Raw genomic sequence first — 24379 nt, 5'->3', positions numbered from 1 at the left:
ATTTTTATTTCATTTTATTTGCTTCATACAGCAGAGCTAAATCAGTCTAAATATATGTGTTACTATGTGCACAAGGCTTTTTGTGTTGTTGCTTTTGGTTAACTGTGGATTGGTTATGATTTTGATTTAATCGTCTATTCATTTATTACATTCGTAAATTTTAATGAGTTTGAGACTTATTCACAGTCATTTATTTTATTAAATTATCGTATTTTTATTATGATGGAAAAACTGAAAGGAATTAAACATCATTTCTATGTATATGTATGTAAGATATAGCATATATAGATATTATGATAATATCATAATTTAAAAAAATAGTAATAATAACAATATAAAATTTTTTCAAACATAGAAAAATTAAAAAAACAATAATTATCATTTTTTATTATTATGGCATTCGTAAATTTAATGAGTTTGCGACGTATTCACACTAACTTCTTTTATTAAATTATTGTGTTTTTAATATGATGGAAAAACTGAAAGGAATTAAACATACTGGGTGATATTCTAATTATATCTTCAGATATCTTTGTTATTTTAAATTAGAAATTATATTCTCCCCGAGCGATATTTGAACTCGAGTCGTTAGATTTCTAACACCCCAGTAGTGGAATTCACTAACTTTTTAAACCACATTTGCCATCGCTTTATTTGCGAATCGATAATCGATAACTATAACGATTTCGTTATTCAGTAACTATTTTGTATCGATATTTGTTTATTGACGATCAGCTGTGTTTTTAAATAAACGGCAAGTAAATTGGCTGCCTTAAAAATCACCAAATTAATATTTCTGGCTATTTTAGTTAAAAAAGATAATCGGAACTTTAATTAAATGCTTTCAAACACGAAAAGCTGTTTTTTTTATAAATCAAATGGCATTTGAGTACTTGGCGTACGTTTTATCACAAGATGAACATTTCGCTCCACTTTTTGTCGCATTCGGCTTTTCCGTGCAGCTTTTAAAACCTAGATCTCGCTAATCCTGGAGTTTCCATCAAATAGTAGACCATCTGACTTAGCTACTCTGCTGTGGTACGGCTTCTTTTTTGAGTGCTATTACTTGTTGACTCCATTCTATTTTAATGTGAGAAATTGGTTATGTCGAGAAATATGAAATTAAAACCGCATTTACTTACCTTTTGTTAAAATAAGTAAACACTTGCAGAATAATGAGTTTTAAAAGCAGTTAGTATAGGGACGGAATTTATTTATTTTTGGCATTCCTTTTGTGTTTTTCGCATTTTTTGAGTTTCGTTAAGCTGTTTTGCCACCTTTCTACTATTAAAACGAAATTTAAATGTCAACTATTTCGAGTCGTTAAAACTAAGTTAGTGAATAGTACAATCGATAAGGCAAGCGACAAAATCGTTAATTAAAATCTCGACAAATCGCATCGTTATAAGTTAGTGAATTCCACTACAGGTCTACCATTAGGCTGTCACTGCGTCTGTTTGTATGTAGCTTAACTTCACTTTTTCCCGTTTGTTGTTTTTTTTATTTTAATTTTATTTTTTAACAACAAAAAAGCCTTTTGCACAGAGTACCACCTAGAATCTGAATGATCCAGCTATACTGCATCAAGCAAATAAAATAAAAATAAGAACAAACGGGAAAAACTGAAGTTAAGCCACATTCTATGACTACATAGAAAATAATATGAGAACTTCAAAAGCTGACCGCACTTATTTCAATAAGATCAAACACACAAGTTACAGTTGTCTATCTGACATTATATTAAAATTGTATTTTGCTAAAAATAAAACAAACTCTTTTATATTTAATTTCAGAATTTCCATCCTTCCATTTCGGTCCTTTGAAATAGAGCGGAAATTGTTTGTTATTGTAACTTGGTTCTTTGACATCCGATTTTTGGAATTGATACGTCATTGCTTTGGTCTTGAAAATCTGGGTATTTGCTTTTAATGTACTTTCGAGCTATGAAGTCGTTTTGACATGATACGGTCAGCTAATCTTAGAAAAGTTTTTCTAAGCAGGGTCACTGGACAGTGGTTTGGCAAATATGTTTCATTTTTAGAAAAATACCCTTCCAATACAATATCAGATAGACAAATGTAACTTGTGTGTTTGGTTTTATTGAAATAATTACGGTTGGCGGTTAAGGTTCTCATATTCTTTTCCTTGTAGTGTTAAATAATGCTGTCCCACAAGGTATAATTCTACCACTAACCCTTTGTGATCTAAGCAGACTTTCGGGTACTATATTTATATATAATTCAAAAACCAGATTATGTATGCTAAATCCTCCAAAAGGGACAAAAAAAGACAGATTTTAGAGAGGAATAATTTGTGGCATTTTGTTTATTTTAGTATCTTCGTCCCCTTGGCAACCAACATTGCTGGCCAAACAAATTTTTTTTTTCTTTGCGGGCCGAGCAGATGTCACACTGTACAGAAATCAACATCACATGAGTATTGGAGTATTCGGGGAAGTTTAAGGAAGATAAAGCGGCGGAAAAGCGGGGCATGCCCTGAATAAGGGCAAGTCGATGTTATTGTATAGGACTTCGTCTATTTTTATGAAAAAGTTGAACAAAATCGGCGGAGTGCTTTCGCAGTCCACAAGATGAGGGAGTTTTCGCCAAATCAGACCCTTCTGAGCTAATAAAGGCGACTTCATTACTATAGAAAGTTTTTTGCATTGTCATATTGTGACGAAGTTGTCAGCTCGGTTCAAAGTTGATAACAAAATAATTAAAAAAATGATATAAATCATAATAGTAGTTGCAAAGATTTTTTACGAAGTTGTCCCTCTTTTACAAAATTAAGCTGCGATGAATTTGACAAACTTCTTCCTTAGTTCGAAACAAATCTCAAGATCTTTGCAAGTTCGTACGGCTCACAGTAAATATCTAAACTTTAAAAGGAGTTGTCGAAGGAAAATGGTTAAAGAAACAGCCGCGACCGTAACAGAAAAATTGGAAAAAGTTTAATAGCATGGGAACTAGAATTTTCGCAAACTTAGTTCTTTTTATACGTGTTAAAGAGCATCTAAATAATAGCAATACCAATAAAAAAGCTAGACCGTTTAATGTTTTCCTTGCTGTTTATATTTGTCGTGACCGTAACATTCGTTACATTTTCCTTAATAATTAAGGCAAACATTTTTTGTATCAAGCGGGAAAAGGGGCGTACTAATCATTTTTCTATGTTAGCCCGCGTTTTCGAGATATTGACCAAAGTTTGGACCTGGATGTCCTAAAGATATTTTACACCAATATTGATATCACACGATAGGAGCTGCTTAGACTTTAAATATATGACGCATGTCGATATATCGCTCGAAATACAAAAAAAAAAAAACGAACCTTGTTGCGTCCGCAACAACGAGATGTCGCGACAGTAACATTTTAAAATGCTATATTTAAAAAAAAATGTTAAGAATTGTTTTCTTTAATCACAGCATCAAAAGATGCAATTTAAAATTTAGATATGGTAAGACGGTTTTATTGAGTTTGGTGGGAAAATTTTACAGTGTGTGGTATGGAAATGAGCTCCCTAAAATGTATCAATTGTTTAATGTCCCTTCCGTAACGCTCTTCTTTGACCTTGTCGGGCTCTACAAATTGATTTTTTTATTTGTAATTTACCTTAATATGCATCTTACTTCTTGCAGTATATTTTTCTTTAACATTTATAAAAGTTTTGCACAAAAGTGTCGCGACCATAATAATAATAATAATTGGACGTTTTGGCAGCGCACTGCCCTCAAGTGGCCCAATGACACCAGGCTAATCCTGTTCAATATTTTTTTATTTATTAATTGTATATTTATAAACAATGGAAACTCCATATGTCCATACAATATAGTACAAAATGACCTAAGTACTTTACTTACTCAGTCTGCTTCTGCGCATCTATATACAATGGCTCTTTATTTGCGCGTAGATGCGGTGCAACTAGTATTACCTTTGTGTCTCCAGACACTTGCGACTGGTAAGGTACAGGTACCGCACTGGGGAACAAAGGCGCCTTTATAAAAGCACTTGTATGCGCTGAGAAGTCAATAAAATCTTTACAACTGAAAGTTTTTTTCGCAAATATGCGAAGACCACAGCACTTTTCGCTTCGGCGTCGCGTTTCGTGGACCCAGGAGCCCTAAAGACCGAATGGCTGCTATATGCTGGCAAACTCCGCAAACAGCACAACGCTTCACGTGTTTGTTAACAAAAATACTCAAATTTTCACTTTTTGTGTGCACCAAGGACCCTTAGACTCTAATATTCAACGCTATGTATTTGAACATAATTCGTGAAACGAACACATTTTATGTACGACTCAAAACTTTTTGAAATCGAAGGGTTAAATATTTTTTTTATTTGACGCAAGAACTACAGAAAAGAAAGAACTGTCATGTTCACTTTTACTTTGTTTAATATATTTTGGGTATAACCGTTCTCTCTTCTCGTCGGCCATGACGGGTTTTTTAAGTTTTTGCGCAATGTAATATTTAAAAATCAATCTCTAAACAAAAGGAAACCAAAAAACAAACAAAGTGAAACATTAAAGTATGTTTTTGTTTGAAAAAAAAAAAAAACGTAAACATGTTTGTATGTGCGGATTTGAAACTTTTTTCATCGCGAAAATTGTCGTTTTTCGCGTCAGAAATGATTATACCTTTAAGGTGTTTTTATCATGGTTGTCATGATGAGTAGATGTCAAACTTCTTGCTCTCTGAGAGCAGGCGAAATCGTTTATTGTCATAACATTGGCCATTGTTGGCATCGCCGCCAAAATAATAGTTGGACATTTTAAAACAAGTTTAGCGATGTTTGGCAACCCACGGTTTAATTTACCGATATCACTGAAAGTGATCGAATGGGGTATCCAAAGTCGAGTATTTATCTCAGGATTAAGAACCCGAAGGTGACAGTCTTAATACGCTTCTGTAAAAAATTCCTTGCCCCGCGGAAATGAAAAAATTTATTAACAAAAATTGGTGGTAGGGTTCACAGTATTTCTGTTCAGAAAACTATTGGGTCCAACACCGGCTACTCAACAGAATTACTGCGCAGAACCACTTTTTGCATATGCATGTCTGTGTGCACAAGAAAATTGTGAAAAATACAGCGACCGCAGCAAAATTTAAAACTGGTTTTTTAAATATCTTTTGACAGAAGTAAATTTTTGAGTTAAATTACTTACTTAATTGGCGCTTAACCGGTTATGGCCGTCCAGGAAGACGCATCAGTCGCTTTTTCTCGCTGTTAACTGACGACAATTGGTCATACAATGGGAATTTAAATCTGTTTCCACCTAGTCCTTCCAGAGGACCGCCCTTTTCCTCTGATTCCATAGCAGGATTACGATAACAATATTTTCTTAGACGGATCAACATCTTTCATTCCCATAACATATCCTAGCCAGCGTCCTGGTCCATGCTTCTGCACCATATTGCAGGACGGGTACGATAAGTGACTTGTAGAGCATGATTTTCGTTTGTCATGATAGGACTTTGCTTTTCAATTGCTTACCTAGTCCAAAGTAGCATTTATTGGCACAAGTGATTCTTGGCTGGAGTTCAGAGCTAATTTTGTCGTTTGTGTTAATGCTGGTTCCCAAATAAACGAAGACTTTTATTATTTCGTAATTATGGCTAGTTGCCAAAGCGCAAATGCGCAGACTCTTTGCTCGATGACAGCAGGTAGTTCGTTTTGTTTTCATTCACTATTAACCCCATCTTTTCCGCTTTTTCCAATTTGGAGTAGGCAGAACTTACGGCGCGGGTGATATGAATGTCAACAGCATATGCCAGTAATTGCACGCTTTTACAGAATATTGTTGCAGAGCGGTTAAATTCTGCAGTTAATATAATTTTCTCCAGCATTAAATTAAATAAAATTCACGATAGGGGGTCACCCTGTCTGAAACCGTTTAAGTAGTTTCTAACGGCTCGGGGAGGTCCATTCCAATTCTCACTGAACTGATGGTGTTGCTCAACGTCATTTTGCACAGTCTATAAGTTTTGCGGGTCATATCGGCAAATACGCAGCTCCAAAATGTCGATGGTGGCTTTAAAATCGACGAAGAGGTGATGTGTGTCAATTCTTTTTTCGCGTTTTTTTTTCAAGATTCGCCAGCTCTGAAGCCGCACAGATAAGGTTCAATCAGCCGATTCACGGTGGGCTTCCATCTTTCGCACAATACACTTGACAGGAGCTTATATGCGATATAAAGAAAACTGATTCCGCTATAGTTGGCGCAGTTTGTAGTATCCCCTTTCTTGTGGTCTTTGATGCCGAGGCCACAAAACATCTTTCGATATCCCTCCCGATATATTTTAAAGTGGTTTTATAAGTTGGTAAATCATAAACATTTTTGCCGATTAAAATAAAATAGTAATAATCTCACGAAATTTGTGGCGGATTTTATGCGCTTCAACGAAAACAATAAACAGCTGCAGTTGGGGCAATTTCTTGAAAACGAATTGAGCTAGAATAAAAGTGTCATATATCTTCATCTGTGATTTCCACTTATCTCTTTTGCTCTGTAAACATGGATGTGGTGCTAGCGCAATAACATTAGCGGTGATACCACATTGCGCCGTTAACCGATAATGCCCCGTCTTTTTATAAGACATAGTTAGGGTGACCATGAGTCTCGGAAATCCAGGAAATGTCCCGGATTTTGATGAAATGTCCCGCCGCACCGGATATTTCCCAAATGTCCCGGATTTTACTTAATTCGAAGTAAGACGAGAAAAAACCGAAAATGTATTTTGACAAAGATAAGCGATATAGAGAGCTGCGAAAGTAACATATTGATGATTCAATATGTAACTTTTGCAGTGTTGGCAGGTGCCGGATCTCGTCATAGTGCCTATGGAGATGTTTCCTTAATGCCCGTGGAGGCGGTGCTAGATCAAGCAGCTGTGTGCTAGGATGTTCTAGTTTGTGACAATTTAGCAAAAAATGCTTGTTCAGGATTTCGTTGTGCTCTTTAATATTGAGCTCTTTGGCCTCACTGTGTAGGTGGTGTTCGGGGGTCATAAGGAGACATCCTGTGTCAGTTCTGATTGCAGGACTGACAGGTCTGTAGCCTTTTCAGTGTTTATTTTTAAGACCAGGCGACCAAAGTGGTGACGCGTAGCTCATAAGCGGCCGGCTAATTGCTTTGTACGTGGTTAGCAACGTTTCTTTATCTTCCCTCAGGTGCTTCCGGCAAGTGACTTGAGGATTTTGTTGCGACTTTGTACTTTAGATACAATTACGGTGGCATGAGCCTTGAAATTAGAGTATTATCGAACGTTACCCCTTAAATCTTTGGGTGACTGACAGTCGGTAGTGTGGCACTATCGACCCGTACGTCCAGTCTTTGCGACATCTGTTCCTTCCACGTCGTAAACATAGTGGCCGTGGATTTTGTCGGTGATAATGCCAGGTTGTGCCAGGTGAAGAAACTGGAAAGATCGGGGAGATAGCTGTTTATTTTAGAAACTAATTCATTAATTGAAGGGTCAGGTCCTGTAGCCATAATCATGCAGTCGTCAGCATAGGAAATTATTGTAACTTCTTCTGGTGGGGAAGGGAGCTTTGATATGTAGAAACTAAACAGAAGCGGGGATAGAAAAGCACCCTGTTTAATTTTCTTAGGTTTTGAGATTTCGTTCCTAAATTGAACCAACGCCTGCCGACCATTCATATAATTAGCGGTCCATATTTTTAGACAAGGTGGAAGGCGTGAGCCTTTTGTGTCTTGGAGTAGCGTCCCGTGGTTGACTGTGTCAAAAGCTTTTGACAGGTCAAGTGCTACGAGCCCCGTCCTATGATGGGGTTTTTCCTGATTTAGTCCGTAATTAATCTGAGTATTTATGGCATTGAGCGCGGTGGTGGTGCTGTGCATTTTGCGGAAGCCATGTTGGTGCGTGGCTAGGTGAAGATTTGTCGTGAAATGAGGGAGCAAGACGGTTTCCAATATCTGCTACTGGCGAAAGGAGCGATATCGGTCGATAAGACATGCCATCTTTAGCTGGTTTGCCAGGCTTTAGTAGCGCAATTATTCTTGCCATCTTCTTATTCGGGTATGGAAAAGATTCCAGCGACAGGTTGAAACGTGTGTTAGGTAGTTTATTCCCTCAACGCAAAGGTGTTTTAGCATTGGCATGGATATTCCCTCTAGGCCTATTTATTTGGAGAGCTTGGCCATGAAATTTAGTAGTATTTTATGCGCAGCAATTTCAGAAGAGGTTCATTTAAAGTTTGACGCTTAGCAGTCGATATAAAGTTTAAGCGTAAACGTCTATAGATGTAAAAAAACACAGCTAATGTCGCGCGTTCGTTGAATGAAATGTTGACAATTTATTGATATCACTAGCACATTAATTTAGCAGCATTTTAGCAATACTGTTATTATTATTTGGCTGCTCGAAACACCCATATTAATTGTACATTTAATAGCTGTGTTTTTTTTTACATCTATAGACGTTTACGCTTAAACTTTATATGGACTGATAAGCGTCAAACTTTAAATACACCTCTGAAATTGCTCATAAAATTTTTCCTACTAAATTTCAATACGCATTATACTCAGATGTAACTGAAATATGTGTCTATGTTTCACCCTCTACACTAATTCTATGTATTCTATGCGTGTCCATAATTCATCGCAACTGATTCAGTTATATATTATACCCTATGGCCATCAGAGGGTTGTGTCTCCGCTTTTCGGTACACCCTGTGTTGTAGCTAGTTATTTAACCACTGCCGCTAAATGGGTCTCCTAAGCATTATCTAAGCAGGGATAAGCGTTTTTTTACGCGCAAACGTAAACGTATACGCGTGTGAAAAAAAAAAACACGGCTAATTTCAAATAGCGAACTCAAAAATTACGTCCACAGCATTTATATGGTTTTCAGGGACGTCTGCTAACAAGATAGAGAAGTGCTGCGTGATAGCCAGAGTCACAACCAATAACCGAATTCATATTATTTTACATGACACTAAGGTCATCGTTGCTTTCTCTGGTTTTAAAAATTTTAGAAACGAGCTTTTTCAATTAGAAGAATGATTTTCTAAGCGGGGTCGTCTGTAGGCAGTGATTTGGCAAGCACTCCGAGTGTTTTCTGCCATGAAAAGCTCAACAGTAAAAACTCATCTGCCTTGCAGATGCCATTCGGAGTCGGCATAAAATATGTAGGTCCCGTCCCGCCGATTTGCAGGAAAAATTAAAAGGAGCACGACGCAAATTGAAAGAGAAGCTCGACATGAAATGTCTTCGGAGGTTAGCGCGCCTTACATTTCTTTTAAGTTAGCGATCTTTGGGTGAGTTTTGTAGCTCCGTATCACGCTCAATTCTGACAATGAATAACCGTGTTTTTTTACATCCTTATACACTGGCGGATCCATCTATATTTTATTATTCGTAACTTTTGCTTTGATTAAAGCATAGAACTCTTAACTTTAAGCAAAAATGAAATTTTTGGTGGAGCCAACATTTATGGTACCTAGCGGGTTTTTTTCTGCAAATTTGCGAAGAAATATTCATGGAACCACCAACCATTCCCAAAGATAAAGTATTGATAATTTTTTGCCAAAATCTTCTTTAGAGTCTTCAGTGCCCCCTAGAACAGTTTCATAAATTTTTCCATACACATTTCTTTTAATTTTTCTTGTTTTAGAAAAACAAGTGGAGTATTTCGAGTGAAATTTTTTTACAGAAATATATATGTATGAAAGACTTCCCTCTGGAATCTAAGCACTCTTTGAACATTTTTTACCAGGTCGCCTTTTTGTTCTGGCAGAAATATGACTAGGGCTGGGAACCTTCTGTCTTTCGGCGAACTTTCTGTCTTTGGTAACATTTAAATGTTTTCTATACTCTGTGTCGTATTTTTCGATTGGGTAAAAGCTATGTAGTTTTATGGATCTGTTAATGTTTAAACTTCGAACTGGATATGACAACATTTCGGGAAACTGCGAAGTCGATCGTCTCTTAATTAATTGCAGAAAATGCTGTGTAAATGTATTTTTATGAACAATATAAATGTTTTCATCGCCTAATACATGGAAAGAAGCGGTAGAGGCTACAGAATTTGTATGTGTATTCGATAAGTGTATTTTTCATTTTTATATAGAAAGTGGGCGTGGTAATCATGATTCTTTTCTAGGGAAATTCTATTTCGAAAAGGAAAGGTGGATAACAAAAAATAGTAGTAATAAAAAATCTTATTACAATATTTTCAACCGTTCTTGAAGTCGATGAAAGATTTTCAAAAGAATGGAGCTGCCTTATTAAGCGTTGAGTATTGAATTATCACATTATTATATTTTATTTTGCAATAATATTTGATTTATAAAAAGTGGTCGAAATAACATACCTATTACGCATATTTTTAGCAGAAGAAGTAGTATGTTGAATTTCATTACAAATAAATGAAAGCTATTGCATGATCCCTCGGACAAATAGACTGACGGATAGACCGATGAAGGATGGGCAACGCTAACTTAAACTTTTTGCCGTAGAGGCTACCGAGTTTGTCGGTTGACTTAAATAGGATAAAAAAATGCTAGCCACCACTACAGGTCAAGTCGATAGTGCCTTCCGAAAAAAATTTGTATTCCAGCAATTATCCGCAACAATTTTATAAGTGTAGATAAGGTTATGAACTTAGAAGGGCATATTTATATGGTTAGGTAGCAGCTGCCTTGGTAGGGAAGCTTACTTGGGCAGCATGAAGGTCCGTTGTGATACCACATAAAATAAAGGTGGCGTAGCTATAACTGCTAAGAGAATCGCTGCTTAGCAATGAGATCGATCTCAACTTTGAATAAAACCTGTGGAGATTCTAGTGAGTCGAAACCGAAATATTTTGGCCTAGTTCTGACAAAAGCTGGGCGATCAAGCATAAATTGACTCGATGATTCCACCTCATCGTCCTCCATACATCTGCAGCAGGATGAAGTTTCCAGTATATTGAGACATACCGCATGGATTCCCATTGGAAAGTGCCCTGTCAAAATTATCGGTTCAATTGTACCGATGCGGGCTATGAGATCCGCTGAACAGTTGCCCGGGATATCACTGTGGCCCGGGACCCAGTTAATCTTGATCATAAAATAGTTCCCTGTTAAAAACTATGTATTACAAAAAAGTACCGATATAAATAAGAATCGATACTTTAGATCCGATACTTAATATGTAGCGATACTTAATATCGATACTTCTTTTCGATGCTACATGCAAGTACAGGTATCGATACTTTCACGGTATCGTTTCATCCCTACTGGAATCTTGTGACCAGATCCCATAAAAAAGAATGCTAAAACCCATTTTTCAAAATGCCAGAAAATGCTAAAAAATTATTTTTAATGCTAATAAAATTCCTTCATTTGGATTTTACTGTATTTGATTAGTTTTATGCGTACATACATATTTATATAAATATTTTAAAACCTATTTTTTTAGGTAAAAAACTTACAGAATATTTGTGTTTACTTATGATAGATTGATATCAGTATCGACTAAATCATCCTTATCCAGTAAGGTATTTGGTAAACAGTCATTACTGTGCATTTGACTATCGCACTTTTTTATGAGATCGTTTGGTATCTCAAAGTCTTCACAGCACGTATTAAGTCTCTCAAGGCCACATCGAATATATAAAAGAGGATTAACTATATTTGTATTCATTCTATTTCTTAGCTTCGATTTTAACAAACTCATGGCACTAAAGACGCGTTCCACTTCGGCGTTACTAAAAGGCAATATTAACAAGTAAGGAAGGCTAAATTCGGGTGTAACCGAACATTACATACTCAGTTGAGAGCTATGGAGACAAAATAAGGGAAAATGACCATGTAGGAAAATGAACCTAGGGTAACCCTGGAATGTGTTTGTATGACATGTGTATCAAATGGAAGGTATTAAAGAGTATTTTAAGAGGGAGTGGGCCATAGTTCTATAGGTGGACGCCATTTAGGGATATCGCCATAAAGGTGGACCAGGGCTGTCTGAAGAATTTTTTTTGTACGATGTGGGTATCAAATGAAAGGTGTTAATGAGCATTTTAAAAGGGAGTAGGCCTTAGTTCTATAGGTGGACGCCTTTTCGAGATATCGCCATAAATGTGGATCAGGGGTGACTCTAGAATTTGTTTGTGCGATATGGGTATCAAATGAAAGGTGTTAATGAGTATTTTAAAAGGCAGTGGACCTTAGTTCTATAGGTGGACGCCTTTTCGAGATATCGCCATAAATTTGGACCAGGGGTGACTCTAGAATACGTTTGTACAATATGGGTATCAAACGAAAGGTGTTAATGAGTATTTTAAAACGGAGTGGGCCTTAGTTCTATGGGTGGACGCCTTTTCGAGATATCGCCATAAAGGTGGACCAGAGGTGACTCTAGAATTAGTTTGTACGATATGGGTATCAAATGAAAGGTGTTGATGAGTATTTTAAAAGGGAGTGGCCTTAGTTCTATACGTGGACGCCTTTTCGAGATATCGCCATAAATGTGGACCAGGGGTGACTCTAAAATGCGTTTGTACAATATGGGTATCAAATGAAAAGTGTTAATGAGCATTTTAAAAGGGAGTGGGCCTTAGTTCTATAGGTGGACACCTTTTCGAGATATCGCCATAAAGGTGGACCAGGGGTGACTCTAGAATTTGTTTGTACGATATGGGAATCAAATGAAAGGTGTTAATGAGCATTTTAAAAGGGAGTAGGCCTTAGTTCTATAGGTGGACGCCTTTTCGAGATATCGCCATAAAGGTGGACCAGGGGTGACTGGAATTTGTTTGTACGATATGGGTATCAAATGAAAGGTGTTAATGAGCATTTTAAAAGGGAGTGGGCCTTAGTTCTATAGGTGGACGCCTTTTCGAGATATCGCCATAAAGGTGGACCAGGGGTGACTCTAGAATTTGTTTCTACGATATGGGTATCAAATGAAAGGTGTTAATGAGTATTTAAAAGGCAGTGGGCCGTAGTTCTATAGGTGGACGCCCTTTCGAGATATCGCCATAAAGGTGGACCAGGGGTGACTCTAGAATTTGTTTGTACGATATGGGTATCAAATGAAAGGTGTTAATGAGCATTTTAAAAGGGAGTAGGCCTTAGTTCTATAGGTGGACGCCTTTTCGAGATATCGCCATAAATGTGGATCAGGGGTGACTCTAGAATTTGTTTGTACGATATGGATATCAAATGAAAGGTGTTAATGAGTATTTTAAATAGGGAGTGGGCCTTAGTTCTATAGGTGGACGCCTTTTCGAGATATCGCCATAAAGCTGGACCAGGGGTGACTCTATAATGTGTTTTTACGATATGGGTATCAAATTAAAGGTATTAATGAGTGTTTTAATAGTGGTGGTAGTTGTATATGTGAAGGCGTTTTCGAGATATCGACCAAAATGTGGACCAGGGTGACCCAGAACATCATCTGTCGGGTACCGCTAGTTTATTTATATATATAATACCACGAACAGTATTCCTGCCAAGATTCCAAGGGCTTTTGATTTCGCTCTGCAGAACTTTTTCATTTTTTTCTACTTAATATGGTAGGTGTCACACCCATTTTACAAAGTTTTTTTCTTAAGTTATATTTTGCGTCAATAGACCAATACAATTACCATGTTTCATCCCTTTTTTCGTATTTGGTATAGAATGATGGCATTTTTTTCATTTTTCGTAATTTTCGACATCGAAAAGGTGGGCGTGGTCATAGTCGGATTTCGGCCATTTTTTATACCAAGATAAAGTGAGTTCAGATAAGTTTAGTAAAGATATATCGGTTTTTGCTCAAGTTATCGTGTTAACGGCCGAGCGGAAGGACAGACGGTCGACTGTGTATAAAAACTGGGCGTGGCTTCAACCGACTTCATCCATTTTCACAGAAAACAATTACCGTCATAGAATCTATGCCCCTACCAAATTTCAGAAGGATTGGTAAATTTTTGTTCGACTTATGGCATTAAAAGTATTCTAGACAAACTAAATGAAAAAGGGCGGAGTCACGCCCATTTTGACATTTTCTTTTATTTTTGTATTTTGTTTCACCATATCATTATTGGAGTTGAATGTTGACATAATTTACTTATATACAGTAATGATATTCAATTTTTTGTTAAAATTGGACTTTAAAAAAAAATTTTTTTAAAGTGGGCGTGTTCTTCATCCGATTTTTCTAATTTTTATTTAGCACATATATAGTAATAGTAGTAATGTTTATGCCAAATTTCATCATCATATCTGCAATGACTGCCAAATTACAGCTTCCAAACTTTGAAATTACCTTCTTTTAAAAGTGGGCGGTGCCACGCCCATTGTCCAAAATTTTACTAATTTTCTATTCTGCGTCATAAGGTCAACCCACCTACCAAGTTTCATCGCTTTATCCATCTTTGGCAATGAATTATCGCATTTTTTCGTTTTTTCAAAATTTTCGATATCGAAAAAGTGGGCGTAGTTATAGTCCGATATCGTTCATTTTAAATAGCAATCTGAGATGAGTGCCCAGGAACCTACATACCAAATTTCATCAAGATACCTCAAAAGTTACTCAAGTTATCGTTTTAACGGACAGACGGACGGACGGACATGGCTCAATCAAATTTTTTTCGATACTGATGATTTTGATATATGGAAGTCTATATCTATCTCGATTCCTTTATACCTGTACAACCAAGCGTTATCCAATCAAAGTTAATATACTCTGTGAGGTCTGCTCAACTGAGTATACAAAATTCATAACAAAAGAACCAAGCTCCTGAAAAATTCTTTCATTTAGTTCGTCTTTATTTCCGTAAACATTTGTCGAAAAACCAATAGTAGAATTTTGTTGATCCCATTTGTATGAAGATAGTTTTTGCCACTATATATCTCTAATTCTGTAATCTGGTCAGTCGTAAATTTTTGTGTCTTCCCTTTAAACCAATCAAATAAGCTAGATTTGTTTATCTTTAAACTGTTTTCTACTGAAAAGTAATTTATTTTTTTCAAAGTTGTCAAATTATTGGGCAAGCGCTGTTTCAACTAATATACGAGATTAGTAATAAACTTTTTTTTGGTTTTTAAAAAATCTTCTAAACGCGAAGTTAATGGGAGAACTTATTAGAACTTAAAACTATTTGTTTAGAAAGACAACTTAACTAAGAAAAAAGGTTCAGCATCATTGCTCTCAAACATCTTATACACCTTTTGAACCTCGGCTAATACTGGTTTTAAAAACTTTAAATATGCTAAATTATTGTCATTATATAAACTTGACAAAATACATGCCTGGAGGCAAGATTATATGGCTGAAGCAACTCCAAAATGTGTTTTAAGTTCTAGCCACTGGTTTTCTATACGTTTTACTGCGGTTTCTATGGAAAGCGATCTAGTATCACAAGCTCGAGCAAGTTTAAGTGGCTCTAAGTCGTCATTAATTGCAGCATAGATATTTTTATTATTAATCTGCCTCAGTGAAGATTCTGAGAACCAGTTATAAGTCTCGGAAATAATGTATTCAATTTCACTTGGTAATCTTTTAGAAGCGGCCGATACAGACAACTGTACAGAGTGACAAACACACGGAACTAGTATAACATTTTAATTTTTCTCTTTCAAATTGATAATTACTCCACGATTTATTCCTGTCATTACATTAGAATTATCGGTCCCGAGACCAACCAGGTCGGAAATGCTTAAACGAAATTCTTCTAAAACATTATAAATAACAGAAGAAATGCTCAAAGCTGATGCGTCTTCAAGCATGTGAAGTTTCAAAAACGTATCTATTTTTTTAAGGACTGGCTGTAGTATCGGATAACTATGCCTAAACACTTATTTACGGTAATATCCGTTGACTTGTCTATAATAAGACTATATTTGCTCTTTCCAATATCATCTAGAAGTACATATCCGCTTAAAATAGGGACCCAAAATGTTTTTGATAATAGCAGAGCATTTCGTCCGGGCCAAACTCATTTCTACGACAACTTTGCTATCAGTGAAAATATTTTTCTGCAAATGCACTAAATGGTCAATCGATCTAAACGAAGTATGCACTGCTACATGTATGGCTTCAGATAGCTCTGCGGCTTTTGCTTTGTAGTTTATGGCAACAGGCATAAATGGAATAATTTGTTGGTTATTTGCAAAAATGGGGATGCAGCTGTTTTACCATTCGCTAAAAGTGTTCTTAGCTTCCGTTTTATATTACACTGACAGTATTTAGATTTTATATGTTGCTCATCCAACGCTATAATCTATTTTGATATTCGTGGATCATTTAACCATTCTTTACGTACTTTCTGAGCATAGTTCGTACATAAATATAAGCATAAATACGTTGAATAAAATCCAAACCCGGTCGTTAATAGAAATTTTAACCTTTTGCTCCCACTTGGTAAACTGCTTTCAGTATCGTCGCTGTCCGCACCTTCTACGACTTGAGTTTTTCTTTTCAGAAACCTTTTATTAAAAATTTGTATTCCATATCTGGCAAACATTATTTATGTTTTATTAACTATACAAACCTGTCCATTTTATATATGTTTTTTTTTTCTCACGCGAGCTGCTTTCTGTGAAATGGATGATGCAATAGTGAAACAAAGAAAGAACAAGCAATCAGCTGATTTGAGCTTTATGCATATTCATGAATTATTGCTGCCAGATCGTATAAATTTTTACCTCGAATATAAGTCTTTACATGAAGATGCCATATTTGTGTAATTTCTTATGATTGATATGGTTTTAAAAAATTCCAATAAATGCCAAAAAACCAAATGCCAAATACGAAATTTGCAGCGAAATCAAGAATTAAAATGCTAGATCTAGCTGCAAAAATGCCAACTTGGTCACACTGTTCGTCTGTCAAATGTAAAAAAAGTTGCGATAGACATTTTCCTATAAAATCTTATTTTTAACTATAAGCGGTGCTTTGTAACAGTTGCTAAGTGTGCACAATCAGCAGATGGCGCAAAAACTACACAAGTTACATACCACCAACAGACTATATCCTTTGGAACTTTGTGGGTTGTGGGATGAATTCATTTGCTATGCTGCCCGCTCCAACATGACTGATTTTTAAGGCTGTCTAACTTTGTGAGCTATTTTTCCTTTGGAAAAATGGCCTATTTGGAAACAAGCTAGCTAGTGGTATAACAGCTTAAGTTAAATCAACAAATACAAATCTCAAACGACTTTATAAATTTATTTGCTCGATATAGGGTGTGTTCGAGCTGTGTTACTTTTTATGAGGGAGAATAACGTTTTCAGCAAAATTTTAGTAGATTCGCGTGTTCGTTGAATAAAATGTTGACAATCTATTGATATCACTAGCACATTAATTAAGCAGCATTTCAGCAATACTGCTGTTATTATTTGGCTGCTCGAACACATCCATATTAATTGTACATTTACGGCCCGATTCTTAGCGTTACCGGTGAAATAGTACCCAGAACATTATGAAACCGAAAATCATTACCAGTTGTTTTATTCGCGATTCTGGCCAAAGTGGTAACGCTGTCATCACCGAAAAACTCACCAATGTCTGTGGTGAAATTTAAAAGTTGGGTTTTCTTCGTTTTACCCATGGCGGAACGATACAAGGTGGCAGCATGGGACAGCTGCATATACATTTTTTTTTATTTAATTTGATACATAACTTCCGGCGCAGTACGATTTTGACATTTGTCCATCGAATTTACAAAAACGAAGTACATGGAATTTTTATTTATGTTTGTAGGTATGTCACCATGCTGCCACCGTGTATGGTTCCGCCATGGCTTTACCGAAAATGTGTCACTCGTAGATACGATGTTAACGAATAAACGGGACGATGTGTATATACATATGTGCATACATGCATACGTTTTTACATAGCTATATTGTAATATATACTGTGAAAGTACATGAAACAAATATGTATTGCAAGAGGCAACACTTTTTTACTATTATGTTTACTTATTTGTGCTCACAATTCTTTATTTTTCAGTATTGCCTTTTTCTAAACAACAGCTTTTGTGTGGTTGCATCGATGTTACCACCTATTTTAGTGGGTAAACAATTATCCGGCTACTTTCGTGGGCAGAATACCAAAAGGGTACAAAAGTTACCACATGAAGAAAATTGCCGTGGTGAAGAAAGTTGTTACTACATTAGAATCAGGCTGTTAATATCAAATAGCAAACTCAAAAATTACGCCGGCTGTTATGCCCACAGCATTTATTTGGTTATCAGGGACGTCTGCTAACAATATAGAGAACGTAATAGTCAGTCACAACCAATTGGTTCAATGTAAGGATAAATTCCCACTAGTAGTAGTCTTTTCTCATTTGGTGAATTTTTTTTTGAGACTTTCGCTTACTTATACCGAAAACATCTCTAATAACAAAATTGTTATCTACAGCCTGATTCTAATGTGGTAACAACTTTCTTCACCACGGCAACTTTCTTCATGTGGTAATTTTTGTACCCTTTTGGTATTCTACCCACGAAAGTAGCCGGATAATTGTTTACCCACTAAAATAGGTGGTAACATCGATGCAACCACACAAAAGCTGTTGTTTAGAAAAAGGCAATACTGAAAAATAAAGAATTGTGAGCACAAATAAGTAAACATAATAGTAAAAAAGTGTTGCCTCTTGCTATACATATTTGTTTCCATGTACTTTCACAGTATATATTACAATATAGCTATATAAAAACGTATGCATGTATGCACATATGTATATACACATCGTCCCGTTTATTCGTTAACATCGTATCTACGAGTGGCACATTTTCGGTAAAGCCATGGCGGAACCATACACGGTGGCAGCATGGTGACATACCTACAAACATAAATAAAAATTCCATGTACTTCGTTTTTGTAAATTCGATGGACAAATGTCAAAATCGTACTGCGCCGGAAGTTGATGTATCAAATTAAATAAAAAAAAATTTATATGCAGCTGTCCCATGCTGCCACCTTGTATCGTTCCGCCATGGGTAAAACGAAGAAAACCAACTTTTAAATTTCACCACAGACATTGGTGAGTTTTTGTTTAATTTTGTTTTGTTTTAATTTTTGACCAAAATTCATATATGCCAAACTCGATTAAAGCCTTCTTAAAAAATCCTTGCGCAATTTCTGGATGGCTGCATCAAATTTGCTAAGAACTCTTCCGCTGCTTATTTATATACATACCTTTGGACTGTAAAAAAGAGTTTTTTTAATTTGTACAAATAAGTGTTTTTTCGTATCAGATACTGTAAACTTAAACAATTTTGATGCACTCCCTTTAATACAACATGTGAAAAAACTCCTAAAAAATGGCAGAGAAATCTCCCGTTCAATCACATTCATAATACGTACTTTTCTCCATTAATCGGTTTTCCCTTTTTCGAACTTTGTTCAGAATAAGAGGAAAGGGAGAAGTGAAAAACTCACAAGGAATTTTTGTTTAGAATTGGCTGATAGTGTATTTTTTTCAATAAGTTAGCGAACTGGTGGCCGCCGTGGTGTGGTAGGAGTGCATGTGCGATCGGGATATAAGGCTATTGAATGTCAAGTAGGTTCTCTCCATATCATAAGTGTATCAAATTTTATTTGTTGTCCTGATTCCGACTGAATCAATTCTACTCGACACGATGTACACAAAGTGTTCGGTGCCCATGGTTTTTCAGCATTTTTAGGCTCAATGCCAAAATACTTGGAGTATAAAGTTTTGATATGATCGGAGAACACTCGTCGTCGCCTTATGATAGTATATTGGCCACACATGAAACAGAACATATCTGGATCGTTATTACACTCAAATTCTCGCGTCCTTTTACTCATTTTATTTTTTTTTTTAACCCGGCGAGAATGTGGTGACTAAATGAAACATTGAGTATGTGGCCGGGCATGGCATACCCCCATACTAAATTGCCTGTATTTATTTCTATATTAATCTTTACCTAAAAAATGTTATATTATATTTTAAGAGAGTTCATTAGCTATCTAATAAATATTATTAAATATTTTTATTTCTATTATTACGAGAAAATGAGATCATGAAAATTTTGGAATTAAAACAGCCTATATTTATTAGGCTAAAAAAATAATAATTAAAGAAAAATTTTTTTCTCTAGGACTAAATAAATGCAAAATATATGACACAAAATAACTGATAAAATTAATTCTGAACATTACAACTAAACGTAACATCTTAAGAACTAGAGTCACATTCAGTACAATCTTTACAAAACAAAAAGCATGTTCCATACAAATCGCCTTTTTACATCCGGCACATTCATGTTTAGTTTTGCGATCTTTTTTTATTGGACAAACGGCACATCTCACGTAGCGGCCAGCAGTATTTAGGGAGGAAGTGGATGATACCATAATCTGAGATGAGATTCTCTTTCTTATGTAGGTTGGAATATTTTTTTGATCTCTTCGCATTCGTAGATGTTCGTTTATCAAAGCCAAACCTAGCTTCCGTATGAAATCAGTTCTTTTAGTGCTTTGATTTAAATTTTCTCTAAAAATTATATTTGCATTTTTAGCAGCTATGTGGAGTACACCATAAAAGATCGTCATAGGCCAGCGTTTGCTGTTTCGCGAGACGCCGTATGTACCACATAATTCGTCAACAACATCCACTCCTGGTTTTGTTGAGTTGTAGAATGTGATCATCTCTGGTTTTTTCTTCTGTCCTGTACTTTTATCAATTTTGTCATCGTGGCGCAGAGTAAACATAACTATGACCACTTTCTGTTTATTCGAAGCGTAAGACACCATGGAAATGTCTTTTTGGAAACAAAAAATTGAACTTCCTGGTTTTTTTCCAGTCTCAACAGTGCGGGTGGTATGCATCTTTTATTTTTACGAACAGTTCCTGTTGAGGCAAGCCTGTGCTCAGCTAGAAGATGAAGCATCAACTCGTGACTGGTAAACCAGTTGTCAAATGTGAAATTGCGATTCGATTGTGATATTGTCTGAACTAGTCTTAGCACTACGTCTCACGGTTTGTTGCTAACTGCATATGGACCTATAGGCTGTTTTCCTGCGTAAACTTCCAAGTTGAAAGTATAAAAAGATTTAGCATCTACAAGAGCTTGTTTTGCAGAAAGGTTCCTTTTTATACGAAGCCGGGAAAAGAAAGTACTACCTGCTTTAGATGTAGGCTTTAAAAATTTTCTGTGTCTTATAATTTTTAAAATCTACCTCCATACCTACCCATAAGTGACGGAAATACATGTTTATAACTACATGCCTACAGCAGGTTTCGAACCCAACCACTCTTCCTTTCGATGCAACCACTCTACCTACTATAAAACAATTCGAGTATTAAAAGTACTATTTGATTTATTTAAAGAAAAAGTATTATCATTGTTATGGTGTTATTCGTTTATCCGGATAATATCCGGTTAAGTGTGAATTGCTTCGTGGTTGGAGACTATAACATTAACGTTAATAATGCCAACAACACCTATAGCAAGAAATTAACAGATATGTTTAATGATTTGGCAATGAGCCAAAAAATACTCTTCAACACACGTATCACAGATACAACTGAAACAAAAATCGACCTTCTATACTCAAATTCGAATGATGTTATTTGTCAAAACATGGACAAGTATAAAATATCAGATCATGAAACGATAGAAATAAAAATTAATACATCAGCACCATATAAAATGAGAACAACAAAAACAATTACCTCATGGGAGCTTTATAATAAAGGAAATCTACTTAACTTGTTGCGCGCATGCAGTTTTGTGATAAATGATTCAACCAGTATAGAATCCCAATTAGACATAGTAAACAATGCAATTCTACAATGTATGACAGGGTTAATATTTGAAAAAGTAGTGAAAGTAAGACTCATGAATAAGTGGTATGATCATGAACTTACACAATTAAATACACTTAAATATAATCTTTTAAATGAGTCTAGGAAAACCGGAAATTGGGACAATTATAAAGAAATAAACAAAAGATACAAAAAACTTATCAAAAAGAAAACGGCGAAATATATGGAAAACAAAATCTTAATTAGTAAAAATAATAGCAAAGAAATGTGGAAAAATCTAAAGCAAACCATAAACCTGAAAAAAGATCATCAACAAATAAACAAAATTCAAATATTAGATAAGCAAATCGAAGAAAAGATCGAAATTGCGAATGAGCTCAATAACTTTTTCGTAAACAGTGTTTTAGAAATAAACCAAAGTATCGAACATTTTGATTTAAATTTAACCGTATCTGATAGCAGTTCGACATTCAAATTTAATAAAGTTGTAGCAGATGACATTGTCAAAATAGTTCGGCTATTCAAGAACAAAATTAGTGGCAAAAATCTTTTATCAGAAGGAGTTTTAAAAGATTCAATAGAGTATACAGCTTATTTTTATGCAAAAATTATAAATGAAAGCATGGAAACGGGCATTGTACCACAAAGATGGAAAACGTCGACCATTATACCAGTAAAAAAAATAAAAAATACGTATAAACCTGAGGAAATGCGACCTATAAATACACTACCATGTGATGAAAAAATTATGGAAACAGTTATAAAGAATAAGTTAGAAAATTACTTGGAAGACAATAAATTAATAATAAGTGAACAATCGGGATTTAGAAGAAAACACTCATGTGAAACGGCACTGAATATAGTGATCTCTAACTGGAAGGAAGATCTAAATAACAAAAAAGACACTGTTTTCGTTTTCCTGGATCTGAAAAGGGCATTCGAAACAGTGGACCGAGACATTTTGCTCCAGAAAATGAAAGTCATGAGAATTCAGGGTATAGAATTAAAGTGGTTCCAAAATTACTTGACTGGCAGAAAACAAAAAGCCATAATCGGTGATGAAGTATCAAACGAAATTTCGGTCCCATTAGGGTTACCGCAAGGTTCTGTATTGGCTCCTTTATTATTTTTGATTTATATTAATGATATTGTTAAAGCTGTAAAGTACTGTAACATAAAACTGTTTGCGGATGATGCTCTGCTTAGAATAAGTGAAAGTAGTTTAACAACTGCATTGACAAAAATGCAGTGTGACTTAGATAGTTTATATAAATGGCTATGTGGTAACAGACTTAAACTTAACGTGAGTAAAACAAAATATATGGTTATTAGCCGAAAAATCGAAAGCGAAGTTGCGAGTATTCAGCTTAGGGTGAAAGATGAAATGTTAGAGCAAATAAAATCAATAAAATATCTTGGGATTGTAATTGACAACAAACTCAAATTTGATGAACATATTCGATACACTGTAGGAGAGATAGCTAAACAAGTCGGTTTTATGCAAAGAACCTGTAAATTTATAAATAGAGAGTTTAACCCATTAAGCCCGGCACGTTGCGTCTGCGCAACGTTTGCGGCTTCGCATATATTACACAGGTTTTAAGAAAATTTAACGAAAAAACAACTAAAATTTAATAAAATTGAACTTATTTAAAATGTGTTATACTTATATTTGAATCTAGTAAATATTTGTACACATTTATTTTCGTTTGAATTCCCGCAATTTTTTGGGTGTTTTTTGTTAAATTATTAAAAAATACTTTCGATTTAAAAGTAAAAAAAATCTCCTTGTTAACAGTATTTTGTCTAAGCAAATTACGTGAAAATAAATTTTGCAAAATTTTATATTGCAACATATAGCAAATATATTATATTAAAAGTTTACGTTGCGCAAATGCAACGTTACATTTTTTCAACCGGCAGCACTCAGCCTTGTGAGCAGCTGATATTGTTTATTTACATTTTCTGTTAAGAAAAAGTGTGACGTTCTTTCTTTGCAAAATGTTTTCTGAAAAATATTTATCTAAAAGAGATATAGAAAATATAGTTAATGAATGGGACGAGGAGGATGAAGTCGTAAATAATATAAAAAAGGCGGATTCGGTTCATATGATATTACTGCCGCCTGAGACTGTAGATGCAGTTAGTGACACAGAAGATGTGGACGAGAAGCTCGGCCCCCTTCCAATTTCGTCGTGCTCTTTTTTAACCTTTTTATATCTTTTTTTTTTGCCGACTCCGAACGGGATCTGCAAGGCAGATGAGTTTTCACTGCGAGCTTTTCATGGCAGAAATACACTCGGAGTGCTTGTCAAACACTGCAGAGGGACGACATCGCTTAGTAAACTTTTCTCCTAATTGAAGTAACTTGTTCCTAAAATTGATGTTGCTTTTCCAGGTGTGTGAACCTAGGATCTTAGGCGAAGCAAGCTACCATCACACCAATACGGTGGTGGTGCAATATGTAACCGTCTGAATTTTAGAAACACTAAACCCTTACGAGCTTAGATGAACAAATTATAGCATAATTCGCCAGCCATTCATGTAAAATGTTTTTGAAATCCAAACCAAAACTTTGTCTATGTTTTGCTTTTATACCCTATTCCAGGGCTTCATTTATCAGAGATACAAACTTATGCCTTGGCC

General features: G+C 35.5%; 1 protein-coding gene and 1 pseudogene across 1 annotated transcript in view; one reads left to right on the top strand and one right to left on the bottom strand.

Moving 5' to 3' along the window:
- The window catches only part of shot (dystonin-like protein short stop), a 1374398-nt gene that overhangs the window by 176490 nt on the left and 1173529 nt on the right, over nt 1-24379 (top strand). The window lies entirely within an intron of this gene.
- LOC137243038 (uncharacterized) lies at nt 17369-20855 on the bottom strand (annotated as a pseudogene).

Source organism: Eurosta solidaginis, chromosome 3 (assembly GCF_040869045.1).
Source record: "Eurosta solidaginis isolate ZX-2024a chromosome 3, ASM4086904v1, whole genome shotgun sequence".
In the NCBI taxonomy this organism is placed as follows: Eukaryota; Metazoa; Arthropoda; class Insecta; order Diptera; family Tephritidae; genus Eurosta; species Eurosta solidaginis.
The sequence above is the reverse complement of the archived record's forward strand: the minus strand, read 5'-3'. Positions and strand labels throughout refer to the sequence as shown.